General features: G+C 44.9%; 1 long non-coding RNA gene across 1 annotated transcript in view; it reads right to left on the reverse strand.

Annotated features, from left to right (window-relative positions):
- Window positions 1-19,116, reverse strand: part of LOC123640491 — a 57,446-nt gene that overhangs the window by 25,972 nt on the left and 12,358 nt on the right. Inside the window, exon 2 of the long non-coding RNA XR_006735999.1 lies at window positions 16,352-16,700. This is a non-coding gene — a long non-coding RNA (uncharacterized LOC123640491). The remainder of the gene's footprint in view (window positions 1-16,351; window positions 16,701-19,116) is intronic.

Raw genomic sequence — 19,116 nt, forward strand, 5'->3', positions numbered from 1 at the left:
GCTGTTTGTGAATCCAAAATTTTTTGAACAATCAGACCCCAAGGTGTTAGCGTAAAGATTTCAATGCTATGGAAGGACAAGATTGTTGTCAACATTCCAAGTCTTTCGGAGGTCTTTGGACAACCTCTCCCGACTTACCCAGCAATCACCTCTGATCTGGCTTATTTGCCTCCTTCTCCAGCTGGGATCCCAAGGTCAGTGATGACCACCACTGCAGAACGTCCAGACCCCATGACTTCCCAATATGACCCCCTTCCCAATTCAAGGTGCTGGTTAACTGTCAAGCCACTCATTGCATTCTGCTCCTGTCTAGGTTTCAGAAATAAAAATGATCTGGTCCTTTGCAAAGTAATTGAATGACAAAAAATTATTAGCCATATTATATAAAGAACTCCTACTAATCAATAAGCAATTACAAATACTCCAAAAATATGTAAAAGATACAAACAAATAATTCACAAAATAATTAATAATTAGCCAATAAACATTTGAAAAACTTGACTTTACTAGAAATCACATTAATATAAGTTAAAAGGACAAACATCATCTTTCTCTTAACAAAAGGAAAAAATTTAGAAGAGCTAAATATAGTTCTATGAGGGAGCTCAAAAATGGGCGCTTTTGTACACTGCTGGGAGGAATATAAATGAGCACAAAGTTTCTAGAGCTCGTATGGCTTTATAAAGCAAGTAAATTTAAACTGCATATGGCTTTGACGCAACATTTCCTCATCTCAGAATTTTTTCCTAGAAATAATCATGAATATGAGAACACTTTAGTTAGAAAGAGGGTCATTGCAGAGTTGTTTATCATGGTGAAAATTTGGAAATAAACTAGACGTTCCACAATATAAGATCAGTTAGATAAATGATGTCATGTCATTTTATAGATTACCATGCAGCTGCTCAAAATGATGTTTTAAAAGGATATTTAGTGAGCAGGAAAATGTTGCTAAGAAATGACTCTTTGTGTCCCCCCCACCCTGATTCATATGTTGAAGCCCTAATCACCAACGCGATAGTTTGGGGAGGTAACTTGATCATGAGGATGGAGCCGTCATGAATGGGATTAGTGCCCCTATAAAAAGATATGAGAGAGATGGCCTTTCTCTGCACCAGGAGAAGATAAGGCAAGAAGGCAGGATCTGCAAACCAGGAAGAGGACCCTCACCAGGAACTAAATCTGCTGGCACCTTGGCCTTGACCTTCCCAGCCTCTGGAACTGGGATAAACAAATTTCTGTTGCTTAAGCCACTGAGTTTATGGTATCTTTTTAATAGCAGTCTGAGATAACTAAGCAAATTGGTCCTGAGGAGTGGGGCGCTGCTGCAACACTACCTAAAAATGAGGCAGTGGCTTTGGAACTGGGAAATGGGTAGAGGCTGGAAGAGTGTGAAGTACATACTGGAAGCTGAAATTGTCCTGAAGGGTCTTCAAAGGTGAGTCTGGTGAGAGCTCAGAAAGAAAAAAAGAGAGCTGTAGAGAAAGCCTCCATCTTCTTAGAGAATACTGGAAGAAATATGGATAATAAATGTTATCCTGGTGTCTGAGATGGAAATAAGAAAAACATTATTGGAAACTGAAGGAATGGTGATTGTAGTTATAGACTGGCAAAGAACTGGGCTAAACTGTGTTCACATGCTAGTACTTAGTGGAAGGTAGAACTTGCAAGTGAGGAAATTGAATACTTTAGTTGAGATTTCTAAGCAAAATGTTGAAGTGGTGGCCTGGTTCTTCCTGACTGCTAATGGTAAAATGCAAGAAGAGAGAAATGAATCTAAGAAAGGATTGTTAAGCAAAAAGAAACCAGATCTCAAAGATTGGGAAAGTTTTAAGCCTGTTTATATGACAAAAAATGAGAACACGTGTTTGGAAGAGGACACTGGGAGTGGTAGATTGACCGTTTGATAAGTACGTTAGCGTGGGTGTGAACCACTGACCCAATCAGCCGTCCCCGTGGAATCAATGCCAGTTTGAACTGAAGGGGACAGAGACAGGTTGGAACGAAGGAAGGTTATTAGACTTCTTGGATTCTACAAGATGGAACCACAGAGCTATGCAGCTGCATATATGTGCACTGTTCTTCAAGACAATGGAAGGATGACTGAAGGTGACTCAGAGATCATCAGGACTGCCTCTTTGACTTCAAAAAGGGGGACATCACCTCGGTTTCAACAGGCCAGACGGCCTCCACCCAAAGCCGTGAGTGTGGGGCCACTGAGACTTTGGAACTGTTTGGTACAACAGCATATTCTAAGTAATGAGATTTATACTGAGGAAAGAATATTCATCTTGTTTTTTTTTCCTTTGAAAGTATAATTTATCCTCACTAAATACTTTCTCAACCTATTATAATTTGGTTTCTACCCTTACACTCTACTGAAAATGCTGTGTTAAGGGTGACAGAGAGTACCAACTATAATATATACCAGTTCCAAAGCCACCTCCTCTGTAAAAACTTCACTGACTCCCTCAGGAAGGAGTAGTTGTTCTCACATCCATGGTTCCATGCCACTAATTTTATTTTATTTCATTTCATTTCATTTATTTTTGAGACAGAGTCTCGTTCTGTTGCCCAGGCTAGAGTGCCATGGCGTCAGCCTCACTCACAGCAACCTCAAACTCCTGGGCTCAAGCTATCCTTCTGCCTCAGCCTCCTGGCTAATTTTTTCTATTTTTAGTTGCCTGGCTAGCTTTTTTTCTATTTTTAGCAGAGTCAGGGGTGGGGGTGGGGGTCTCACTTTTGCTCAGGCTGGTCTCAAACTCCTGATCCCAAGCTATCCTCCTGCCTTGGCCTCCCAGAGTGCTAGGATTATAGCCACTGGGTCCAGCCCCATGCCACTAATTTTGTATTACATTATGTTAAACCAGGCCAGGGACCATATGTGTGGCGTGAATGGATTCCACACAATATGAGAGTCATTTCTTTGCCAATCCTGTCAACCTACACACCTCTAAGCTGCATGGGCTCCTTCAGGACAAGCAGGGTCTTCCACTTCTTTATACCACCCTGACCACTAACGCCTCACTTGCCTAACTCTTGGTTTGTCCCAGATACTCCCTGATAAGTGTCACCGACAGACACACCCACTCAGTCACTTCCTCATGAAGCACACATTTAACACATGGTCACCTTCAAGTGAAGTTCTGTTTTAAATTTTAGCCAGATTCCTTCTAGAATTTCTGTGCTGCTGCTACTGACAATTGTCAGGGGAAGGAAAGCAAAGGAAGTTGTATTGGTTCTTTTGCTTGTTAAGATGTTGTTGTTTTATTAAAAAGATACCACCCACCGAGAAGTGTAGGACAAGACCGTGTTAATTGACCTGAGGAACAGTCAGCAACCACAGTGAAATTCTTTATTTTTCAAAGCTGAATCCTTAAAGCTGCTGTTAATTCACTCACAAATTATTGAGCACTTACTATGTGCCAGATGCTGGGTTAGATGCTGATACACCAGTGAACGAAATAGACACTATCCCTGCTCTCATTAATTTTCTAGAGCTGCTGTAACAAAGTACCACAAACTGGGTGGCTTAAAACAACAGAAATGTACCATCTCACAGTTCTGGAGCCTAGAAGTCCAAAATTAAGGTGTTGGCGGCATCATGCTCCATCTGAAAGCTATAGGGGAATCCTTCCTTGCCTCTTCCTAACTTTTGGTGACATTCCTCGGCCTGTGGCTGCATAACTCCAACCTCTGTCTTTGCCAGCACGAGGCATTCTCCCCATGTGTCTGTGTTTTCACGTGGCCATCTTCTTACGAGGACACCAAGCATTTGGGGATAGGGGCCCACTCCACTCCAGTAGGATCTTAACTAATGACATCTGCAACGGCCCTATTTGCAAATAGCTCACATTCTGAGGCACTAAGGGTTAAGACTTTAATATATCTTTTTTTTTTGAGGGAGCAGAGGGAGACACAATTCAACCCATAATACTGCTCTTATGGAGCTTTTAGCCTAGGAAAGAGCCACACATTAAATGCATCATCACACAATTAAGATGAAAATGCCCTTTGCAGTACCTGCTCCGATGGTAACAAGAACACTGAGCAATCATGACAGAAGAAGCTAAACCAAGGTTGAAGGAGGTGGCCAGGAACATTCTCCCTGAGGAAGGGACACTGAAGCTGAGGCCCGGAGCATCCCTGGGCAGGAGAGTGACACCTAAGGGGACCCCCAGATTGGGAGGAATTTGACAGAGGCATGTAAAAGACCTTCCACAAAGGGTCTCAGAAAACCTGAGAAGATGCAGAGTCTCACTTATGTCACTTCAGTAATCTGAATGGTCCGAAACAACTGTGTTGGGGGGAAAATTCAGTGACTCTGCTGAGTCTATCAGTGAAGGAAGAGCCGTGTCATTATCAGGGTCTCCCACTATTTAAGTGGTTGTTTTGTTTCGTCTTCTCAAGGACCCTGCTGAGTGAGCCAAATTTCATTTATATTCTTATCCCTTTGGGATCTGGCCAAGGCTGCCAGATTTCTGGATTCGTGAAAACCGACAGAGTGTACAATTTCAGTCAGCGGCTGTTGGGATCCTTGTGAGTTTTCAGCGTGACACTGTGTAGTGAAGGAGCCTCTGAAAGTATGCTTTTATTTCCACCCTCCCCTCCTCCCCAAAAAAGTCTCCAAAACGCAGCTATTCTAAAGGGAGTTGAGACTTCCTAAGGCAATAGACAAAGACTTGAGTGTTAGCTCCTCGGTCAAGCTCAGATTCCCTGGGACAGCAGCGGGGCCTCCGTTCGTGGGACACATTTTCAGAGCCAGATGGAGAAAGGGAGTGGGTTCATCCGCCCCCTCCCGCCCCCGGAAAGCTGTGCTGTGGCTGGGTGGGGTGGGAAGTGACCCTCCCTCTTCAGAGACAATGTGTCCCACCCTCTGCCGGAGAGGGGCACATCACAGCTCGGCCTCCCCGTTTCACCCACCGGCCTCCTCCGTTTCCCATGTCACCCGAGGTCAGAGAGACCCACGCCAACAGAGGCGACTCCGCAGCCCCGCAGGAAGCTAGAGCTGTGAGAAGGAGGATGTGCCGCCCCGTGCACGTCCCCAAGGAGCTGTTTGCCGACGGGGCCAGGGCTGCTTCCGGGCCAGGGGCCAGGTCCGCTGCTGAGGGCCAGGTGGTGTTGCAGTTGGCCAACTCTCCCTCCTCCATCACATTTTCCAGGAAGGGGTGGCTAGGGACCGGTGGTAGGTGGGGACATTGTCGGCAATGAATGTCGGTGTTTTTGAGCAGGAGCCAGCGTATTGTGTGTTTCAGGGGGTCTGGCAGACTGCCCCCGCCAAGGGAGACACGCACAGCAAGCTGCCATCCCGGCCTGCAGCAGATTGGTTTGGACTTTGCAGGGAAGGATGGGCGCGGGTGTGGTTCCTATCGTGACGGCCAAGTCTTTTCTTTCTCCTTCACATCTTTAAGCAAATGAAACAAGGCAGCGGGATGACAGGCTTGACAGTGGAAGGGGCTGTTTATGACCATTCTTGCCGGTCGTTTCCAGCGGTCAGATGTCCACAGAGCAATCTTTCCTTTGTATTGTCCACTGTTTGAGTTGAGGGCTTACCTGAGGCAGGTGGGCATTAATCACGGTTGTCTAGTTTACCGCCATCAGCATATAATCCCACCTTGTTGATTTCCAAATTATAAAAGACCTCCCCCCTGTGGTCTGACTCCTTCCTCACAGAGCTCTCATTGACCTGAGAAAACCCAGCAGAACAAAGGCAGGAGGAAATGTCAGAATCTAGGATGGCCAACTTCTGAGCAATTCTCTGGGACATTTTTCTTCCAGAACCAGGTCCTGCTGGCTCCGGGCTCTTCTTTCAGCCCCTTTCAGGGCTCCATCTGATCACAGTTTGTTTCCACTGGGAAAGCTCAATGCTGCGGGCTGTCTCCCACCTGGTGTAAATTGTAGGGGCTACTGCTGCCACCAGCAGGGAATCAACAAATAAAACCAGTCCCGGGGCCATTTGTTATAAATTCAAAGTTTGCGGTATTTGAAGCTGCACAGTCATTTGGGAGACTGAGTGTTCCACAGAGGAAAAGGCCAATGGGACAGTGCCTGTCCCAGAGGAGACCGACCATTCTCTGAACTCACGACTTGAGCGAAGTCTGGGATCTCATCAGTAGGCATTTCAGAGGTTCCTTTGTAGGATTGCGAGTTTTGGCAAATAAAAATTCAAGGCGTTCCATTAAATTTGAATTTTGAATAAAGGATGAATGCTTTCTTAGTATAATTATGTCCCAAATATTGCGTGGAAGGATAGACTTATGCTTAAAAAGTGTTTGTTCTTTCTTGCACATTGTTGGTGAGAATGTAAATCAGTACAGCTCTTATGGAAAACAGGATGGAGGTCCCTCAAAAAATTAAAAAGAGAACTGCTATATTGCTATGGTTGAACATGTCCCCTCCAAAGTTCATGTTGAAACTTAATCCCATTGTGGTGGTATTAAGAGGTGGGACATTTTGGAACGATATTAAGGCATGACCACCTATTGACTTATCCACCCTCATGGATGGGATTAGTGTCCTTATGAAAGGGCTTGAGGGAGTGGGTTTGCTCTCTTTTGCTCATTTGCCACGTGAAGACACAGGGTTTGCCCCCTTTTTGCCCTTCGGGTTCTACCACATAAGCACAGCAACAAGGCATGATCCTGGAAGCAGAGAGCAGCCCTCATCAGACACCTGTAGCCTTGAGCTTGGTCCTCCCAGACTCCAGACTGTGAGAAAATAAGTTTCTGTTCTTTATAAATTATCCAGTCTCAGGGATTTCATTGTAGCAGCTCAAATGGACTAAGACACATATGATCCAGTAATCCCACTACTGAGTATATCTCCAAAGGAAATGAAATCAATATGCCAAAGAGATATCTGCACTCCCACGTTCATTATAGCATTCATTATTCACAATAGCCAAGAAATGGAATTAAAGTAAGCGTCCATCACAGATGGATGAAGAGAATGTGGTATGTATATAATGGAATACTATTCAGCCTTTACAAAGAGGGAAATTATGTCCTTTGTGACAACGTGGATGAACCTGAAGGACATTATGCTAAGTGAAATAAGCCAGGCACAGAAAGACCAATACCACATGTTCTCCCTTGTACGTAGAATCTAAAAAAGCCAAACTCACTGAAGTAGAGAGTAGAATGGTGGTTACCAGGGACTGGGTTTGGGAGATGTTAGTCAAAAGACACAAAATTTCAGTTAGATAAGAGAAATAAATTCAAGAGATCTTTTGTACAACACAATGACTATCATTAATGACAATGTATTGTATACTCAAAAATCACCCAAAGAGTGGATTTTCAGTGCTCTTACCTCAAAAAATATGTGAGGCAATGCATATATTAATTAGCTCAATTTAGCCATTCCACAGTGTAAACATATTTCAAAACATCATGCTGTACACCATAAATATGGACTATGTTATTTGTCAATTAAAAATGAATTAATTTAACTTTTTTTTGTTGAGACAGAGTCTCCCTCTGTCACCCTGGGTAGAGTGCAATAGTGTCATCATAGCACACTGCAACCTCCAACTCCTGGGCTCAAGCCATCCTCCTGCCTCAGCCTCCTGAGTAGCTGGGACTACAGGTGTGCACCACCACGCTGGCTAACTTTTTCTCTTTTTAGTAGAGATGGGGTCTCGCTCTTGCTCAGGCTGGTCTCTAACTCCTGACTTCAAGCAATACTCCTGCCTCGGCCTCCCAGAGTGCTAGGATTACAGGCGTGAGCCACCATGCCAGGCCAAAAAATGAATTAATTTTAAAAAGCATTTGTTCTTTATCTAAAATTCAAATTTAACAAGGCATCCTGTATTTTCTCTGACTACCCTATCCCAGGTGCAAAATGGCTCCAGAAGCTTCTCCTGAAGGCAGAAGTGAAAGGAAACCCTCTGTAAATGCTGGTTTCTTTATTCAGTTATTAGCCTTTAAACTCTTCTAGTGCCTGCTCGTCAGACTCAGGGCACTGTTTATTTATGCAGGGAACCTGACTGGCCAGTTGTCATCAACCCCGCCAAAGGGACTCTTCACAAAAGAGAAGCCTCATTCCATAATAGTTAAATCTGCAGGTAGTTTTATCCCAAGCTGATGTGCCAGGTACCGAGCCCACACACTCTGCAGTGTTCAGAATACAGGTGCCCCATGGGTGGCTCAGCTGGCTCTCCCTTCCCTGTCACCTGCCCCAGCCTCTGCTGTGCGCTGTGGGGAGGGCACACCCCACCAGCTCCGCCTGGGCGTTTCCTCATTCCTCCCCTCATTCCTCCGTCCAGAGCACCTCCCTGTACCTGTTTGCCTGAGAATCCCGGCCAATATTTGGTGGAGCAATCAGTTACATTTTTTTTAATTGAGGTGAAATTCACATAACATAAAACGAACCATTTTAAAGTTTATGACTCAGTGGCAGTTAGCACATCCACAGTACCGTGCGACTTCCACCTCTGCTCAGTTCCAGAGCGTTGTCTGTACCCCCAAGGAAAAGCCTGTCCCCGTTAAGCAGTCTCTGGCAATTTGCTTTTGGTCTCTTCAAAGATGGAGAACTTCTCCCTGTGAGGGGAGCGAGAAATGCAAGAACAAGTCTCGGGTCGAGTCAGTGAATAGGCTGGTCTCCCACTGATGTGTACAGTTGATGGCTGCGCCACTACAGGGCTCCAGAGAGACAGTGCAGGGATGAAATGAGCCCCGGGAGGGGTTGACAGCAGAGGGTGCACTGTAAGGCAGGGCTCCCCAGGGAAAGGTCAGAAGCTGCCAGACTGTGAACACAATGGGCAAGGGAGTCACAGGCATGGGAGGGTGTCTCGGGGAGGGTGTGAACCTGCTCAAGAGCACATTCTTGGGAATGAGGGTAAGAGAAGAGGCACCAAAGAGGCACACAATTGGGTCTGAGCTTCCGGGTTCAAATGAATCACGCTGGCGAGGTGTCCCGTCTCCCCTTGGCCGATGGGTACCTGGAGGCTTCCTGCTTTACAGGAGTTAGTTCCTTCTCAAAGGAACCCTTGACTCTGCTCTCTGCAGAGACCAACCCTCTTTATTGTATATAAAATCTGGTACAACCGCATTTTTGGAGACCGCTGCTACTTCCTCAGTGACTTGCTTGCAGCGGTTTTCTTTCTCATCCAGCGAAAGTTCCAGCTTCCTTTATTCTTTTGTTGTCGACAGGGGTCCCCAGCTCACCACAAAGCTAGAAGTTTCCCAGCTTGGAACAGAGCTGTAGGAGTGGAGTCAGCATTGAGCGAATGCCCCCTTTTTGCAAAGGATGAAAGGGAAAGAACAAACCCAGAGGAAGGCCTTCCTGGGACGGTTCAAGCTGCCGGCAAGCAGCACAGAGTTTAACAGTCTTTCACTGAACAAATGTTTATAAAATGCATGCTTGGACGAGGCACTGGGCTGGAAGGCGCAAGTGGTCACAGCTGACCCTTAGGTAGTGCATTCTAGGTGCCAGGCGCTGTTCCCAGGGTTTCACTTATATTCACCCATTGAAAGACCACAGCCCTGTGACTATGGGAAAATGAGCTTTTCCCACCCCCTGCCTGAGGGTGGGGAGGCCACAGTGGGGTTTGTCTTGTGTCCAGGCCTCACCTGCCACCTCAACCCTCAAGAGGAATTGAACCCCCCCCACTCTCCCTCAGATGCAGTAATCACAGCACACAAAGAAGTTGTGGTAACAAGAGAAAGAAGTGGAAAAACACAAATATCTCTACCCCTCTGCACACACTGTGCCTGCCCCACAGATATCTGTAACCTTTACACATCTCCCCAGTCTCCTGTGATCTGTAGGGCAGAAACAGCTGTCCCCTCTGTCCAGCTTTATGACATTTCGCTCAGGTATCAGAAAAGGTACAGTATTCAAATGGATGCCCTGAATAATACATCTTTGGGCATCAGGCAGGAAGGTCTGAAGCTGAAAAACCCTAAAACAAGTGCACAAAGGGCCCCGTTGATGTTTCCAGGGATAGAAATGGAAGAATCTCCTTGGCCCAGCCTGGAAGGGAACCACTCATCCTGGGCCCTGCCTATGTAATTATACTCTTTCCTAATAAAGATAGTTTGTTAAATAAATAACTTAGTGCAATTTGATTTTATGCCCTTATAAGATTTCTTTTCATACTAACAAATCCACCAATGGAGGAAAAGTCTTTATTTGTGTCCTGCAATGGGGATCAGAAAATGTAGTGACTGTGTTTTACCTTCCAACCTGCGCTTAAATAGAAGTATTAGCACTGTAAACTACACTCCATCTGAAACGGTGTTTTACTTTTTAATCTATTCTTGAAGGCTGCATACTCTCATCTTGTTTGCTATCTTGGATCAGGTTGTAGGAAGGTACTGTGTGAGTGTGTGTGTGCGTGTGAGAGAGAGAGACAGAGAGAGAATGTTGAATGGAAGTCTTTCAAGGGAGGTTAAAGAGCCACGTGCAAATGAGCTTCTGTCCCATGGCGGGCATTTAGAATCACAGCGCTTAGAAGAAGTGGGATAATGAGGGCTGCTGGTTACGATATTGCTTCCCTGGGACACTTCAGGAAGGGTGAGGACACTAATTGGCTGGTCTGGCAAACAATTCAAGATGCATCCAAAAGAAGGAGCCAGCTGCTAGCAGGAAGTGAATGGAAATGCACCTTAGCGCTGGCCCTTCGGCAGTGCACAGATGGTGGCAAGTGGAACCCTTAGGAAGAGAGCAAAGCCCTCATCCTCCAAGAGGGGAACTAGGGGATGGCCATCACCTCCAGTGAACGGCCTCTGCTTTCATTTTAAGATCATCCAAGGACTTTGCCCACATCACAAACCTCTTAGTGTGAGCTTAGTGGCTTTGGGGAGTTTCCAGGCAGCCTAACTGGGTAGGGCTAAGAGTGAGGCTTTAGTGGAAGCAATGGAGATGGAAGTGATTGGTTTCAGATAGTGGACTCCGGCATCCTCTAATCTGGGCTGACCTCACGTGCGATGCACGTTGTACAGCACAGAACGCTAGAGGGCGCCATCGACGCGCAAACGGCGTCCCCCAGACACCGCCCCTGCTGCTCCCCGCGGCTCTCAGCACAGCTGTCTGTGGCAAAATCCGCTCCTGATTTCTTGGAAGTTGAGCCTCCAGCTCAACTTCATTCCACCAACTCGGTGTGGCCCTTCTAGTCCCCATGCAGGAAGCATTACAAGAGCCAGCAGCTGCTTCAGTAAGCCCTCATTTCTGCACAGGGCTACCCCACATTCATCTCAGATATAGGAATTCCGGAACATATCAATGGAAATGGAGTAAAACCTCTCAGATGCAGATTAACTTGGCTGGAGTATAGGAAGTAGGATGGAGAGCAAAAAGACTTAGTATAAAGACTGAACATACCTAAAATGGCATGTCATTTATTTAATTTAATCTAATTTATTTATTTATTTATTTATTTTTTTGAGACAAAGTCTCACTCTGTTCCCTGGGCTAGAGTGCCGTGGCATCAGCCTAGCTCACAGCAACCTCAAACTCCTGGGCTTAAGTGATCCTCCTGCCTCAGCCTCCCGAGCAGCTGGGACTATAGGTGCACATCACCACGCCTGGTTAATTTTATTTTTTTATGTATATGCATATATTTTGTAGAGATAGGGTCTTGCTACGTTGCCAGGCTAGTCTCAAATGCCTGGCCTCAGGTCATCCTTCTGCCTCAGCCACCCAAAGTGCTGAGATTACAGGTATGAGCCACTTCACCCAGCTGATATGTAATTTCTTTATGAATGAGTACATAGAAGGAATCAGAACTATTAATATTATCAAAATTTTTTAAATTGAACCTCTAAATGGCTTAAATAATATGGAAAATTTACGATCCTGCTTAACAAGAAGTCCTGAGATAGACAAGGTACAAAGTCAGTCAATTCAATGCTCAACAATGTTAAGAAAGATTCAGGTTCTTTCTATTCTCACTGAGCAAGGCAACTTTGACTCTCTGGCTACCTCCCCTCATGGTTACAAGATGATAGCAGTGGTTCCAGACATCCCACACAAGCTCCACGACATCCTTTGGATGTACAGTCCCTCTGGGTGTGTGTGTGTGTGTGTGTGTGTGTGTGTGTGTGTGTGTGTGTGATCACAAAGGAAAATCTTTCCCAGAAGCACATCATATTAGAGAATAGCTTAAGCTACTAAAACAAAAAAGCTAAAAAGTATGATTCAAACAAGAAAGACATTTATTTTCTTCTCACGTGCCAGTCCCCACGTATGTAAGTCTTTCTGCCTTGCTGCTCTGCCCACTCCCTAGAGTCACGTGCTTACTCCAAGTTGGATCATCAGTGCCACCTCCGTCCGCAGAAAGGGGATGAGAAAGTGAAGAACAAGCAATTTCCTTATTAATAAAAACATGATCTGAAAATTAGACTCATCATTTTTTCTCACATCTCATCAGGCAAAACTTAGTCACATGGCCACACCCTACAGCAAGGGAGGCTGGGAATTGCACTCTGTAGCGGGGCACGCGCCTAGCCAACACGGAGGAATACTTCTGCTGACAAGAAAGGAAAAGTCAACAGGGGAGGCAATTAACATTCTCTGCCACACTCCCCTGGTAGATTTCTGCTCATATCTCACTGGTCAGAATTACATAACATGATCAGAACTAAAGCACTAACAGCATGGGGAACGAGACCACCATGACTGACTTGGACCAGGGTTCTCAACATCAGCACCATTAACATTTTGGACCAGAGCATTTTTCATTGTCGGGGGCTGTCCTGTGCACTGTAGAATGTTTAGCAGCATCCCTGCCTGCTACCCGTTAGATGCCAGTGGCACAACCCTCCCTCCCATTGTGACAACCTAAAATGTCTCTAGACATTGCCAAATCACTTTCAGTTGAGAATCACTATCTGAGATCAACCAAGATTTTACCCTAGAGCAGGACTAGGATGCCCCTTTCCCTGAGTCATATTTGCAAAAGATGGACACAAATCGCGGCTATTCTAACAGGAGCGATAAGGGCAATGGCTGCTGGGCAGGCAATCAACAGTGTCAGCTACGTACAAGAAGAGAACGAATGTCAAAGAACATGTTATCAAATGGAGACCCTGTCAGACCATCTTCAACTTGTTTATTTATTCAACAATATATGCATTAAAGGGATACCAAGTGCCAAACTGTTTCAGGTATTGTAGGCTCTGGAAATACAGTAGTGACTAAGCAAAGCGCAAAATCACTGCCTTTATGGATCTTGCATTTTAGCACATGGCTAGCTAACAGTTGAGAGTCACCTATGGAGGTGGTAGAAGGTAGTAGTGAAGCACAGCCATCACAATTAAACATGCCTGGACCCAAATTCTTCTTCTGCCGCTTATTAGGTGCATGACTCTGGGCAAGTTACTTTCAGCTTTCTGAGTTCCATTTCTCATATCCAATAAGTGAAGATAACAGTACTACCCACCTGTTAGGATTACTCTGAGTATTCCAAGAGACAAATTCCTTAGCCCAGCACTTAACACAAAATTGTCTCTAAATAAGTATTAGCTATTTTATAGCAAAGAGCACTAGATTTGGAGTCAAAAGTTTTTCTGTACGCAAACATTTGTTGTACATATACTATGTGCCAAGCTCAGTTCTGGATTCTGGGCATCCAAAGAGTCAGATAACTAAGACATATGCCTTGTCCTGAAAGAGTCCTCCAATTTCAGTATCTAGCGGGGCGATGCTGAGGTGGGGGTACGGGGTGGGAAGATGAATCTAACCTGGGTATAAGTCCTGGTTTAAGCCTACAGGTTTTTTCAGCACCTGGATCAACACCTGGCACTTAGTAGGTGCTCAAAAAACACTTGCTGAATGAAGAAATGAATGAATGCTTCTATACAGTGAGAACAACAATTCTGACTCACAGAACTGCTTTGTAAACTACAAAATCCTCTGTAAATGTCAGGGAAGTCAGGAACATTGAGAATCCTTTGACATTATCAAAATAACTGATTTATGGATAAATTGATAATATCAAAGCTTTTCAAGTGCTTAGAATCCATTTGACTTCTTAAATATATTATTTACATGATTTTCCTAATAAACTCCTCCCATTGACTGGAAAAATCAACTTTGAACCAATTCACATTAAATCATGGTAAATATGGGTGAGATCCAAATGAACTTATTTGGATTTAAATATTTTTTAAAAGTTATCAGTAAAATTCATTGACTTCATCCATAAAAATAGATTTGAATTTTCTTAGAACTTGTTTTGGCTAAGGAAGTGGAGACAGTAATGACAAACGACAATCTAACAAACAAAATTATTGACGACAACACTAACTCTGTTCTTCCAATTTGCTTATAATTATTTTATTCTGACTTTTTTGTTTTTTGGAGAATCAAGCTGTTTCCACTTAGATAACCTCTAAATCTTCAAAGGCAGATGTATTTTAATGTAAATGAGGGGGGCAATTGAAAATTTTCAGAGAAAACAGAGGCCTAAATTGATGTCATGCTGGAGGGAAGGGTTTGGGGGCTGTTATACCCTGCCTCATTTCTGTAAAATGTTTCATTGAAATCTGGAAAAATAACAAGGTAAAATGCTTGCTGAACGCCTGAGGGCAGAGATGGAAAAACCAAAGGTAAACTTTACAGAGAACCAAAGGTTGGCAGGAAATGGCGAGATGAGATTGGGCTTGAAAAATAGAAGCTTATTTATCAAGAAGGAAACTATGAAAAGATCAAAGTATCCACTCCCCTTTGCACACTCTCCCAAATGACTCTGGGTATGCTTGTGAGGTGAGGGTAACCACCATTATATTAAAACTACAGAAACTTTTAATTTTCTCCTTGCTACTCGGCCTGAAAAATGGGTCACTGCCCCCATGGTTAATGGCAGGGCTCAGTTTATAGCTTTGCCAATTAGCTAGGCTTTCGCATACATGGATAACTGCATTTCTGTTTCTATCCTATGATCTGATTATATATGTTTTTCCATTAAAAATATCTGTAGAAATAACCATAAATCATAATCACTAAAAGTATTTTTACATACTCAAAACAAAGTAAAAGCAGGAACAAGAGGTAAAGACACACCCACAAATAGGTATATTCAAGTTCCTTCTTCATGAAGTCAGCTGTTTATATTTTCTGGTTTAATCTCAGAGGTTCAGTAAGGAATTCGTTATGAATCTTTTCTTTGGAACAAAAGTCTTTTATAAAGAACTGTTGACCTTCGGAGCTTACTGTGCTTAACAGACACCTTGGGGGGATCCCTCCAACCCACAGCCCCACCCATGTGGCCACAGCTCCCACTGGGGGCCTCCGCCATGATTCATGGTCTCCAGTAACTCGGTTCCTCTCCTTGGGCACTCCCAGCCTCAGGCTGGTTCTGGCTTCCTGCTGTTGTTAATCCCTTCGTGATTTCTCAGCCGTTTTGTGTGCCCTAAACCCTGCCCACACCACTGTAAAACAGTCTGTCATCAGTTAAACCCTAACTGGGCGCCTGCCACTTGTTTCCTGCAGGGACCCCATCCCTCTCCCTGTGTTATTTCCTATTGCTTCTCTAATAAATCACCACAAACTTGAATGTCTTAAAAATCCAGAAGTTTAATATCTTACAGTTCTGAAGGTCAGAAGTCCAAAACGGGTTTAACTTGGCTAAACTCAAGGTGTCAGCCGGGATTCATTCCTCTGAAGGTTCTAGGGGAGAATCCATTTCCTTGCCTTTTCCAGCTTCTAGATGTTGCCTGCATTCGTTAGCTCATGGCTCCCTCCGCCCTCTTGAAAGCCAGCAGTGTAGCATCTCCTCCCTCTCTCTCTCTCCCCCCACTCCCCATTCTTCATCGTATTGTCTTCTCTGGCTCTCACTCTCCTGCCTTCATCTTTCCCCTACAAAGTCCCCTGAGAGTCAATTGAGTCCATCCAAATAATCCGGGATAATCTCCCCATCTCAAGTTCCTTAATTCAAGCACATCTGCAAAGCCCCTTTTGCCATGTAGAGTAACATATTCACAGGTCCAGGAATTAGGACTCGGACATCTTTGGGAGGCCAGGGTGGGCATGATTCTGTCTACCACCTCCCTTCAAGATGAGGGAGCCTTTTTTTTTTTTTCTTTCCCAATGTTCTCTTCCCTCAATTAGAAATACAGTCATGCATTGCTTAATGACAGGGATGTGAGCTGAGAAACACATCGTTAGATGATTTGGTTGTTGTGCAAACACCCTAGGGAGGGTACTCACACAAACCTAGATGGTACAGCCTAGGCTCTGTGGTACAGCCTATTGCTCTAGACTACAAACCCGTACAGCATGTTACTGTGCTGAATACTGTAGGCAACTGTAGCACAATGGTGAGTATTTGTGTATCGAAACATAGAAAAGGTGCAGTAAGAATACAATGTAAAAGTTAAAAAATGGGACCCCTGTCAAGGGCACTTACCATGAGTGGAGCTTGCAGGACTGGAAGTCGCTCTGGGCGTCCGGGGGAGTGGTGAGTGAAGGTGAATTTCCTTCTGTGTCGCTCTCTCTTCCCCAGGTGGTTGTCCTCACTCTCATGGTCAGAGCTGGCTCACCGCTCTGCGATCCCTGTCCCAGTGCAGGGACAAGGAAAAGAGGACACAGAGGACGAGCAGCTTCCTTAAGGATGGAACTCCGAAATTGCAGACGTCATTCCTACTCACATCTAATTGGTCAGAATTCGGTGACACGGCCACAGCAAGCTGCAAGGGAGGCTGAGAAATGTAGACGACTCTTGGGCAGCCATGGGCCCAGCCAAAATTCCTGGGCTCCTGCGAAGTCCATAAAGGAAAAGAAAATGCAAGTTAGGGAACAATGAGGAGTCTCTGCAGCTTAGTTTTCTCCTCTACCCAATGGGAAGGTAGTATGGGAAGGTGAGGGATGAGAACTGACTACAGTGCACCACTGTGTACAGTAAGTGTTCAATCCGTGTCAGTTTATGTTCCTACACTACATTCTCCCCTCTTCTCCTCCAGGCTTGGGTCCTCCTGTCTGCCCCAAAGTAAATGCAGACTATGAATGATCCAAGAATATGAAGGCGTATTCCACGGGATACTGACCTCCTGGGTGTGGGTTGACTGGGTCTTTTAAAGGAGCGAGGATGGAGCAAACCATCTGGCACCCACGGAGGGCCTAGCCCACCAAGGTGCTGGAAGAATGTGTGGTGTGGTTAATAAATAATCTCTCTATAGACGTGGAGCAGGTTCATGCTGAAGAGGGGAGAAAGGAGGGAGAGAGGCTGAAGACAGAATGATGGAGAGGAGGAGATAAAAACCATGGAGGAAAAGGAAGGGGCCAACACCTTTATGTGAATTAGAAAAAGATTATCCTTCCTCACGACCAGTTACTGCCATCTGCCTCAACATTGCTGTAATACGTATACAAATCTATGCTAACTAGGATAGGAACGGTGCCCCCTAGAGTTGTTCAGTTTACAACCAATGCAACTAGTCCTAGAAAAACCAAAGGTTGAGGGATCAGGGTGAATGGGAATAACAGAGAATAAGAAAAAAAAGCCCCACATTGGTAGGAAGTGTGAGAATCAGGGATTGGAAATAAAAGTGGATGTTATAGACTGAAGCGTGTCCCTTCAAGATTCACACATTGAAGCCCTCACCCCCAGTCTACTGCATTTGGAGAGAGTCTTTAGGGGGGTAATTAAGGTTAAGTGAGGTCACAGGGTGGGGCCTAATCCGATAGGACAGGTGTCCTTATAAGTGAGGAAGAGACACCAGTTATCTGTCTCTGTGTGGCACAGAGAAGAGGCCATGTGAGGCACGGGGAGAGGGCAGACAGAGAGGGCTCACCAGAGACCACCCCGAGGGCGCTTTGATCATGGACTTCCAACCTCTGGAATGGGGAGAAAATAAATGTTTAAACCGCCTAGTCTGTGGTGTTTTGTTACGGTAGCCTGAGCCGCCTAACAGGTACTAAGTGGGGAATAGGGAAAAGGTTCATCACAGCAGAGGGAGAAAGACTGGAGAGAAAGGAGGGATGAGAGAGAAGAGGAACTTCTCTTCAAGACCTAAATAAGGCTCGGTTCTTTCCTTCACACTGTGTATCTGGACTTCAGCAGGGAGTGTCATCCACGAATCTCTGAGACAGGCCAGTGTTTCGGTTCAGTCTGTAATAGTGAGGCTCTAGTGCCACCTGGTGGCAAAATGCTTCATTCATTCCTTCATGCATTCAAGAAGCATCTATTGAGTGCCTGCTCTGTGCAAGGTATTGTGCTAAGCAAAGTAATATTGGTGAACATCGAAGAACATTTACTCTATGCTGAGCTCTGTCCTGTGTGCTTTACATGGAGAGATGGTTTAAGCCTCACCACAACCCTCTGGGGTGAGCATTATTATCTCTGTTTTACAGAGGAGGAAACTGAGATTCTGAGAAACTAAATAACTTGCCCAAGAGCCTACAGCCAATAAGCGAGAGAGTCAGGTCTTGAACCAGGGAGCTGGCTCCACAACTCTTGACAGACACACTCCCTTGCCTTTGAGAATCTTATAGTTTCTTCTTAAGAAGAGGTAAATAACCCAGTTTAAAGGATTTGTGTAAAAAAAACTAGTAAATGAAATGGAAGCACACTATTTTATTCTTTACAGTTTCTGTTTTTGATTCATTATCAAGAATCTTTTCGTTTGGCTAAAAGAGGCCACGTGAACTGACTCGTGGTGCATCTACTGGGTCGGGCACTCTGGCCCAGGCTGGGAGGGTTTCAAAAAGTGGGAAGTCCACACTCCACAGGAGCATTTCTCCAAGAGGGAGGGGAGGGGAACTAGGTGGAAGGCAGAGCAGGAAAAGGGGGAGAGAAGGGAAGGAACTGTAGAGCTGCCCTATCCAATATGGCAGCCAAAAGTCAGTGTTTAAATTCTAATTTTAATGAATTAAATTAAATTAAAAATTCATTTCTTCAGTTGCACTAGCTATAACTGAAGTGCTCAATAGCCACATGTCTACTGCTGCCGTAATGGGCTGCATAAATACAAAACACTTCCATCATCACAGAACATTCCTTTGGACTGCTACAGATACCTTGTCCTGGGGAACCGGGTCTTCCCCATGGCTGAGCCAGACCCAGGTCACCCAGAGACCATATTACAGCTGGAAGTCGGCAGGTGAGTGACAAAGTCAGAGAGCAGAAGTGCCACAATCCCAGAGCAAAACCAATGGTACCTCTTTTCCTCATGA

The sequence above is a fragment of the Lemur catta genome, chromosome 6 (assembly GCF_020740605.2).
Source record: "Lemur catta isolate mLemCat1 chromosome 6, mLemCat1.pri, whole genome shotgun sequence".
NCBI lineage: Eukaryota > Metazoa > Chordata > Mammalia > Primates > Lemuridae > Lemur > Lemur catta.